At 41.0% G+C, this 10,777-nt stretch overlaps 1 long non-coding RNA gene across 1 annotated transcript; it reads left to right on the top strand.

Annotated features, from left to right (window-relative positions):
* Positions 1-5,041: 5,041 nt before the first annotated feature.
* Positions 5,042-10,432, top strand: LOC136334305 (uncharacterized). Its single transcript, XR_010731139.1, has 3 exons — positions 5,042-5,172; positions 8,596-8,979; positions 10,022-10,432. It is a non-coding gene; the product is annotated as an uncharacterized lncRNA (long non-coding RNA).
* The last annotated feature ends 345 nt before the right edge of the window (positions 10,433-10,777 follow it).

Raw genomic sequence — 10,777 nt, 5'->3', positions numbered from 1 at the left:
TTATATATTACGTCTTTGTTTAAGCTCACAAACCAAATGTTATCCTTTAATGCTAATTGACATCAAGCTAAATATAAGAAAAACCAAAAGCGTGTCATTCTTTATGTTTTTTCAGACTATATCGCCTCAGATTCTGATATATCTTTCTTTGCTCCTTGAGTCTCATTGGCATCCATAGCAAATAGTGGTAAGAAACAGTAGCTATTACTTGGCCTGTACGCAAAATTTTCTCTCAATGGTTCTTCAGATGATGCCGGTGATTTTTAGTTTATATAGCTTTTTTTTTTTTTTTTAATTTTTTTTTTTTTTTCATTTTTCTGAAGCTGGAAACAGGGAGAGACAGTCAGACAGACTCCCGCATGCGCCCAACCGGGATCCACCCGGCACGCCCACCAGGGGCGGTGCTCTGCCCCCCAGGGGGCGATGCTCTGCCCATCCTGGGCGTCGCCATATTGCGACCAGAGCCACTCTAGCGCCTGAGGCAGAGGCCAAGGAGCCATCCCCAGCGCCCGGGCCATCTTTGCTCCAATGGAGCCTCGGCTGCGGGAGGGGAAGAGAGACAGAGAGGAAAGCGCGGCGGAGGGGTGGAGAAGCAAATGGGCGCTTCTCCTATGTGCCCTGGCCGGGAATCGAACCCAGGTCCTCCGCACGCTAGGCCGACGCTCTACCGCTGAGCCAACCGGCCAGGGCCTAGTTTATATAGCTTTAAAGAAAATATATGTGCAACTGAGCACTTCACTAATTTTTCCTTTATGTCCACCATTGTACTAGGCATGAATCGATACAGAATAAGTAAAATATCACACCAGAATTGACACATGTTCTAAATACAGGTTTGTCTTTTCCTGACTGGTTTGCCTCCGCCAGGATTATCATCAGGATGCCTTATCCATTGAACATACCTTAAACTAAGGAAACAATTTTATAGTCAAGGAGGTGGGATAATGAGCTTGTAACCACAGAATTCATGGTGCTTATTCATCATTCAGAAGCAGTTAGCATGGTAGAACTGTGGAAAGGCATACATTGAAGACAGCTAAATTGCTGTTATAAAATACAGCACTGTATAGTTGGGGATACAGTATATACATTGATATGCACTGAACCAATTTTATATATATACATATTTATATGCTATTTTATTTATATAAATACAATATATATATGCTATTTTTTCTCCAATAGAAAGATTACATAGGTACAGGAACCAAGGCATTAAAACAGTGATGGCCCCTATTATTTTCACCTGCTAATCCATTTGTGTAATTTGTGCTTCCTATCTCCAAACCTAGAGTCTTGTGTTATGGTGCAGATTATCAATAGAACATTTCTTTTAGTAGATAAACTGTATCCCACTGAAATAGGCACTGAGAATATCACAAGGCCACTTTGGGTTGCTTGTGCCAGTAGATCGGTAAGCAAAGAATTACTATGCCCCCGGAGTCCCTGCCATTTATACTATGTAAATGGAAAAACATACCCAGCCAGCTGCATTCCATAACCTACCTTCAATCACTTTAATGTAAAAATAGGGGTGGAGGTAGAGGGAAGAAGGCAGGTTTAGACTAAGAAGAAAAACAACACAAAAACCCTGGTCAGGTAGCTCAGCTGGTTAGAGCATCATCCCAATACACTGAGGTGGAGGGTTTGAGCCACTGTCAGGGCACATACAAGAATCAACCAATGAATACATAAATAAGTGGAACAACAAATCGTTTCTCTCTTCCTCTCTCTCTAAAATCAATAAATAAAACAATTTTTAAACCACAATGCATAATAATCTAATGGCATTTAGAGATACTTAGAACTCTAGATTGAAATGTGAGAAAGTATCTGGAGGAAAAAGTCCTGGGAATATGATGTCTTCAAGGAGATCATAGGCTAATAAGCCAGGCAGTGGTAAGAAGCAAAGACCTAGTCAAGTGGATTATTAAAGAGTTATAGGGAAGTAGAGAAAACAATGGCAACCACGGTAGGGTCAAAACCAGAGGCAGATTTAACGGCAGGCGCACTAGGTATGTGCCCTGGGCCCCAACTTCTGAAGAGCCCTGCAAAACTCCAACTTTACATTTTTTTCTAATGACACCAAGTGTGGTTTCATATATGCAATTTTAACATTAGTAGTACATAATATTTTTATTTATTTAAAAATATGGTTAACATGTATTTTTATTTTCCCTCTCTCTTTTTTTAAGGGGCCCAATATTTTCTTCTGCACCCAGGGCCTCAGCCAACCTTAATCTACCTCTAGTCAAACCTCATAAGGAATGGAACGTTTTTCAGGGCTTGAAAGGTTATTCAGAGTATCACCTAGTCATTGGTAGCCTCTGCAGCCCATGACTGTTCCTTTATTGGGCTTTCCATTATTATGTGCAAACTTGTCTTGGAACTTAGAGTGGTGTCACAGCCATTCAAGATCTCAGTTACTGTTTTATAAAATATGAAGTTTATTGATCTACTTAGAAAGTAACAGTTAAAGTCATAATTGTTGTGATGGCATTTTGACAGCAAAAGTGCTTGAAATTTGACTTACTATAGTAAATCCATTACTGATATTCTGAAAACTTCCTGGAAACATTAGACAAGCTTAGAATCTTATAATTTCTAGTATTGGAAATATCTGTTGCCCATAGATCAAGTATTTGAAAATACTGCCCATTTAAGTGGCAATGCATAATCAGGGCTCCAAGAGAAGCAACCAATTTGGTTTTTTTTTGTTTTTTTTTTTCTTTTTCATTTTTTTTCTGAAGCTGGAAACAGGGAGAGACAGTCAGACAGACTCCCGAATGCGCCCAACCGGGATCCACCCGGCACGCCCACCAGGGGCGACGCTCTGCCCACCAGGGGGCGATGCTCTGCCCATCCTGGGCGTCGCCATGTTGCGACCAGAGCCACTCTAGCGCCTGAGGCAGAGGCCACAGAGCCATGCCCAGCGCCCGGGCCATCTTTGCTCCAATGGAGCCTTGGCTGCGAGAGGGGAAGAGAGAGACAGAGAGGAAAGCGCGGCGGAGGGGTGGAGAAGCAAATGGGCACTTCTCCTGTGTGCCCTGGCCGGGAATCGAACCCGGGTCCTCCGCACGCTAGGCCGACGCTCTACCGCTGAGCCAACCGGCCAGGGCTACCAATTTTGTTTTGCGAAACTATTTATTCTCTCTCTCTTTCTCCCCCTCTCTAAATGAGTGGAAGGGAAATGGTAAGACAGACTCTCACATGCTCCCCGACAGGAGCAACCCATCTTGGGCCGATTTTTAATCAATCAAGCTAGTTTTAGCACCTGAGGGTGATGCTGGGACTAACCCAGCTAGCCTCAGTGTCCCAGGTGGTGCTCGCACCAATCAAGCCACTGACTGAGAGAGGGAGAGAAAAGAAAGAGGAAGGGGAAGCCCTGGCCGGTTGGCTCAGCGGTAGAGCGTCGGCCTGGTGTGCGGGGGAACCGGGTTTGATTCCCGGCCAGGGTACATAGGAGAAGTGCCCATTTGCTTCTCCAACCCCCCCTCCTTCCTCTCCGTCTCTCCCTTCCCCTCCCGCAGCCAAGGCTCCACTGGAGCAAGGATGGCCCGGGTGCTGGGGATGGCTCCTTGGCTTCTGCCCCAGGCGCTATAGTGGCTCTGGTCGCGGCAGAGCGACCCCCTGGAGGGGCAGAGCATCACCCCCTGGTGGGCAGAGCGTAGCCCCTGGTGGGCGTGCCGGGTGGATCCTGGTCGGGCGCATGCAGGAGTCCGTCTGACTGTCTCTCCCCGTTTCCAGCTTCAGAAAAATACAAAAAAAAAAAACAAAAAAAAAGAGGAAGGGGAAGAGAAGCAGATGGTCGCTTCTCTGGTGTGCCCTGACCAGGAATCAAACCCAGGATGTCTATACACCAGGCCAGTGCTCTATTCACTGAGTCAGACGGTCAGGGCCTCATTCTTTTTCTAAATAATTATTTCATTAAAAACATTTTTAGATATAATTTGAATACCATACCGTTCACACGAAGTATAGAAGTCAAAGGTATTTAGTATGCTTACAAATGGTGTGACCATCATCACGATCAGTTGTATAACATTTTTGTCACCCTTAAAAATAGCCATACCTAATAGCAGTCTCTTTCTATTCCTCCCCAGCCCTGATCAATCACTAATTTACTACCTGTTTATGAATTTGTCTATTCTGGACATTTCATATAAATGAAATCACACAATATATGATCTTTTGTGACTTTTTTTCACTTAGCATATTTTCAGGGTTCATGCATATTGTTGCATGTATTGATACTTCATTCCTTTGTATGGCCCAATAATATTTCATTCTGTTGACATACCACATTTTGTTTATCTATTCATCACTTGATGGATATATTTGAGTTGTTTCTACCTTTTTATTATTATGAATTATACAGCTATAAATATTCATGTGTAAGTTTTCATTTCTCTTGTATATATATCTAAGAATGGAATTATTGGGACATACGGTAACTCTATGTTTAACAATTTGAGGAAATGCCAGACTTTTCCAAAGTGGCTGCACTATTCTACATGTTTACCACTGCAGTGTATTGAGGTTTCCAACTTCACCACTTTTTGGGCAACACCTATTGCTGACTTTTTTGATTATAGGCACCCTAGTGAGTATGAAGTGTTACGTCATGGAAACAATTCTTGACTTTACCTAGAGCTTCCTCTGTGTACATTTTTGATTCGGTTCCTCTGCCACAGACACACAATCACTAGTAGGATTGTTTGATAATAGCTAGAATTATTACGATTACTACCATCAATAAGAAAAAGTAGGAGAAACGTATCTACGTATCTGAACAGGACAGAATCAAGGGAAACTTAAGCCCCCCACCCCACCCCTCTCCCGGAGAGTTAAAGCCGAGCTGAGGAGAGACATTTCCCTCCCAGAGCCGGTCCCAGTGAATGGGAAACAACGCAAAGTCCTCTCGCGTTCCTAGAGAGGACCACGAAGAGCAGTCCAGTCCCCAAAGGCGGAGGTTGACGCGCTTCCGGCTCCTGTGACGGATACACACGGGCGGAGATTGACGCGCTTCCGGCTTCTGTGACGGACACACACGCCCACGGTTTCTCTGGGGTTGGGCGAGTATAGTGCTTGGTACCAAGTCCGCTGCCCTTCGGTTCCCCAGAGTCACTTCCCTTTTGTATCTCAGCACCCCTAGACTTCTCCCGGGTCACGGTGAGACGTGGGTCCGGCCGGGGAGGGCGGGCGGGGCAGAGATGGATGTGTACGGCTGTGTTGCGCGACCGCCGCGCCACCAAACGTGCATCCCAGCCTGGGGCGTGGAAGCGCCGTCTGCCTGCAGAGACAACCCTGGATCCTAGAGGGAGAGGAACGACGATGTTTTCGTTTCCGGTCTAAGATGAGCTTTCTCTGGGACTAGGAAGAGGCAGTTTTGTCCTCGATGTTCACCCAAGGGGTCGGGGACAAAAATGACCCTAGTTTAATTTTCGTGCTCCCTGCGGAAGCATTCCATATGTTGTCCTTATGATGAGAGCTTTTTTCCTAGGTTTCTTGGGGACCCTGGGTGTAAAATGAGAAAGACCCTTGAGGCTCAAGTCACTCGGGCTTTTTGTTTCGTTTCGTTTTGTTTTATTTTATTTTTTAATAGCGGAGAAGTTTAAGCCTCATAAATGTTTGTAGATCATCATTTCACGCTGAAATCCATTACCATTAATGGTGGCGATTAAAGTATTTGAAGCCTAGTGAAAAACGTGGTTTGGATGCAGCTGGATAAGACATATATAAAATCCTTTAAGTTTCCTAACTTTCTCAATGTTTTTTTTAAATGTTTCGCTTCAGACATTATTTTGACTTTTCAGTTGTGATAGCTGAGCTTGACTTGAAGCAGCGAGCAGTGGAGTTTGTGGCAGTGTAGTGGGAAGTTGGGCCATTAGGAGACTAATTATCAGTATACTCTCTGCCATTCATTACGAGATGATCTTGGATAAAACATCACCAAGTCGCAATTTGGTACTGAGTAAAATAAGCTAGATGATGAAAAGGACCCTTCCAATTTGGAAATTCATTGATAGTGATTTAATTGTGAAAAATTCAACTTGGCCAAATCTAAAGCCCCATCTGTTTTCTGCAGTTTCACCAGGATAAAGAGAGATACTTTCATTGTTAAGAGAGAAAGTTAAAGGGCAGAGAACCAAATACATGCATGCGCGCGCACACACACAAAACCAAACCACACTTATCCAGGTCAGTGATAAAGAGGTCATATGAAATTAATAACTGAATTGAGGAGAATACACTAAAAACAGGTCATTGAAACCTTACTGTTTGCTGGAGAAATAAGTTGGTTACAGAGTATATAATAGGATATATATAAGTAACTTACCCACTGACACGTTTATGTAGTTTAAACCTGCTATAATATGTCTCCCATTCTTATTCAGGTGTTTCATAAATAATCTGATAGTTGCAGTGTAGAAAAATCTGTTATTTTATAAATGACATGCCCTTCTAAGTGCTGAAAGGAAGAGGCATATAATGAATTTGCTGAACATTCTACAAATAGGCAGAAAATGTTGACATCATATTCATTCAAACAAATGTTTTTTAAATGTCTATTGGGTTGCAAGGAACAATGATAAATGACTTAAGAGCAACAATGAAAGCAAAAGATAGTCTTTATTCTTGAGAAATAATCTAGTTGAAATAAGGCATGAAAGCATTAAAAATTAAGTTTCAGGGTAAAAGCCATCAAAATATTACATTCCAAACTAGTGATAGAAACAGTCTAAAGTCAAAAGATGACTGGGTGCCGGGATAACCCAAGAAATGTAAAATAAACACAGCCTTTCTGCTGCTACTTGCCCAGAATAGGAGCAGGAAAACATCCGGGGGGGGGGGGGGGCCTTTTTAATTCAGAGAGTAGTGACTATGTTCCTGACCTCAGCCCTGCATCTTTGAGTCTCATGTCCTTGAAGTCCCTTCATGTTGATTCATACTACCCCTGTGGGGGAAGACCTGTAGGAATGTGTTAGACCAGGGGTCCCCAAACTACAGCCTGCGGGCCGCATGTGGCCCCCTAAGGCCATTTATCCGGCCCCCACCGCACTTCAGAAGGGGCACCTCTTTCATTGGTGGTCAGTGAGAGGAGCACATTGACCATCTCATTAGCCAAAAGCAGGCCCATAGTTCCCATTGAAATACTGGTTTGTTGATTTTAATTTACTTGTTTTTTATTTTAAATATTGTATTTGTTCCTGTTTTGTTTTTTTACTTTATAATAAGATATGTGCAGTGTGCATAGGGATTTGTTCATAGTTTTTTTTATAGTCCGGCCCTCCAATGGTCTGAGGGACAGTGAACTGGCCCCCTGTGTAAAAAGTTTGGGGACCCCTGTGTTAGACTGTAACTCCCTCCCGCACCTTTAAAACTTTGACCCAGATATCAAAAACCAAGATTTCTTTTCTTCGATATTCTTAAAACACCTAAGACTGAATGAAAATCTCAGAATATATATTACTAAAACTGAAGGGAAATAGGCAAAGAAAATATAATAGTTGGAAGACAAACATAAGATAGATAACATGATGACAGAGAAGATAAATGCTGTAAGATGGGGGCAAAACTAAAGAGCTTATCAGGAAAGGCTAAGTGGGTATTCAGTATTTTTAAAATAGAGATACAAGTTCTTTTCCCTCTGCCAGTGTATCATCTTATATACCCTGCTTTGGTGACCACTTTTTAAGAGTGACCAGATCACTTTTTTTCTTTTTTACTAGTCTGAAGGTGACTGGAGGCAATAGCTAAGTTAGTAATGCTGCTAATATACCTCCACGGGTTTGCTTAGCACATCAGAAATATCTTTTCTCTGAAGTGAAGAAAAATAGATCACTTTTTTTTTATAGTGACCAAATGACAGTGTAACAGTATTGTTGGGGCTCTGGGCTTCATACTTGGGTTTGAGTACTGCACTACCTATATGTTACTTAATCTTTCTCAACTTCTCTTCTTCATCTATAAACTAGCAAAAATAATCAGGTATAGCCTGACACAGTGGATAGAGCATCGGCCTAGGACACTGAAGACCTACCCAGGTTCAAAACCCTGAGGTTTCCAGCTTGAGCACACATTCATCCAGCTTGAACATGGGCTCACTAGCTTGAGTGCAGAGTCATCGGCTTGAGTGTAGGATGATAGACATGACCCCATGGTTTCTGACTTGAAGCCCAAGGTCACTGGCTTGAGCCCAAGGTCACTGGCTTGAGCAAGGGGTCAGTGGCTTGGCTGGAGCTGTCTGGTCAAGGCACACATGAGAAAGCCATCAATGAACAACTAAGGTGCCACAACTATGAGTTGATGCCTCTCATCTCTCTCCCTTCCTGTCTATCTGTCTCTCTCTCTCACTAAGATAATAATAATGCATACTTTATTAGGTTTCCATGGGTGTTAAATGAGCTAAGTATGTAATGGACCAAATATACTTGGCACGCAGCTAACATAAATGGCTGTCGTTCAGCATTAGTAACTGTCACACCATTGGATTTAGTGAATTGTCTTCATGAGTACTTGTATAAAGTGTTAGCAGCATAGCAATTCAATATTACTTTTTAATACTTCTTACTAAATTTTTCCATCTTGCAGGATTACAAAACCAGCCTTATACAACATCTAGGACAGAAAGGACAGTCCTGCAAACAGACCCTATTTGGATCAAGTGAGCCAGTTCCTTGAACCTGAATAATGACTGCTGAATTAAGAGATACTACAGATCTGTCTACCCAGGCTACCCAGGAGATGGAAGGCATAGTGATAGTGAAAGTGGAAAAGGAAGATGAAGAGGATGGAAAGGACAATTTTCAAAGAGAAAGAAATAAGCTTGAGTTATCCCCACAATTTCTTAGTCGTTCCACAACTATGAATGAGAGAGCCTTATTATCATCGTATTTAGTTGCCTATCGAGTGGCAAAAGAGAAAATGGCTCACACAGCCGCTGAAAAAATTATTCTTCCGGCATGTATGGATATGGTACGTACAGTTTTTGATGATAAATCAGCTGATAAATTAAGAACTATACCTCTTAGTGATAATACAATATCTCGTCGAATCTGTACTATTGCAAAACATTTAGAAGCAATGCTTATTACACGGCTACAGTCTGGTATAGATTTTGCTATCCAACTTGATGAGAGCACTGATATTGCCAGTTGTCTAACACTCTTGGTTTATGTGAGATATGTGTGGCAAGATGATTTTATAGAGGATCTGTTGTGCTGTTTAAATTTAAATTCAGATATAAGTGGGTTAGATTTATTTACTGAATTAGAAAAGTGTATTGTTGGTCAATATAAATTAAACTGGAAAAACTGTAAGGGAATTTCCAGTGATGGAGCAGCAAATAGGACTGGAAAACAAAGCAGAGTTATTGAAAAATTATTAGAAGCAACCCATAACAATGCTCTTTGGAATCACTGTTTTATTCAGCTAGAAGCTTTGGTATCCAAAGAAATTCCACCAAGTCTCATGGATGTATTGAAAAATGCAGTGAAAATTGTTAATTTTATTAAAGGAAGCTCATTGAATAGCCGACTTCTTGAAATATTTTGTTCAGAGATTGGAGTTAACCATACCCACTTACTGTTTCACACAGAAGTTCGTTGGTTGTCTCAAGGAAGAGTACTGAGCAGAGTGTATGAACTCAGAAATGAGATTCACATTTTTCTCATTGAAAAGCAATCTCATTTAGCACCTGTTTTTGAAGATGACATTTGGGTAACCAAACTGGCATATTTAAGTGATATTTTTGCAATTCTTAATGAATTGAATTTGAAACTACAGGGGAAAAGCAATGATAGATTTCAATATCTTGAACATATCCTAGGATTCCAAAAGACATTATTGTTGTGGCAAGCAAGACTTAAAAGTAATTACCCCAGCTACTATATGTTCTCAACACTGTTACAACACATTGAAGAGAACATTATTAATGAAGAATGCTTAAAAGAAATAAAATTAGAGATATTGTTGCATCTCACTTCTTTATCTCAAATCTTTAATCATTACTTTCCAGAAGAGAAATTTAAATTGTTACAAGAAAATATGTGGATGAAAGATCCATTTGCTTTTCAAACCCCAGAATCAATAATTGAGTTAAACTTGGTGCCTGAAGAAGAGAATGAATTGTTGCTGCTCAATTCATCATTCACACTGAGGAATTATTATAAGACATTAAGTTTATCAGCATTTTGGATTAAGCTTAAAGATGAATTCCCATTGCTAAGTAGAAAGTGTATGTTGCTATTATTACCATTCACAACTACCCATTTGTGTGAACTAGGATTTTCGATCTTGACACGATTGAAAACAAAGAAAAGAAATAGGCTCAATAGTGCACCTGACATGCGTGTAGCTTTATCTTCATGTGTCCCTGACTGGAATGAACTAATGAACAGGCAAGCTCACCCATCACATTAAATGCAATCTTTACAAAAATTTGGTTTTGTACATTTTTTGGCATTTTTTGTATACTGTATTTAAATATTAATAAAATTATCTTTGGAATTTACTAGCTTTCTTTTTCTATATAATAACAGTAAGTATTGTTTTATGAAACATGTCAGTTCATGTATATGGGTGTATACAGGGTAATCACTGTAAAATGTATTTTTGTGAATGACTGTCAATTTTGAAAATTAGTGCTCTTGGCAATTTTATACTCAGATCTGTTCCCCTGTCCAATATTGCTGCCTTACTTCTTTCTTTGAGGCAGAGCCCCATTCAGACTCAGTTATTCACTGTATGTATATACACATATATACTCTGTGCT

Source organism: Saccopteryx bilineata, chromosome 4, assembly GCF_036850765.1.
Source record: "Saccopteryx bilineata isolate mSacBil1 chromosome 4, mSacBil1_pri_phased_curated, whole genome shotgun sequence".
In the NCBI taxonomy this organism is placed as follows: Eukaryota; Metazoa; Chordata; class Mammalia; order Chiroptera; family Emballonuridae; genus Saccopteryx; species Saccopteryx bilineata.
Note: the sequence above shows the minus strand (reverse complement) of the source record. Positions and strands in the feature narration are given on the sequence as shown.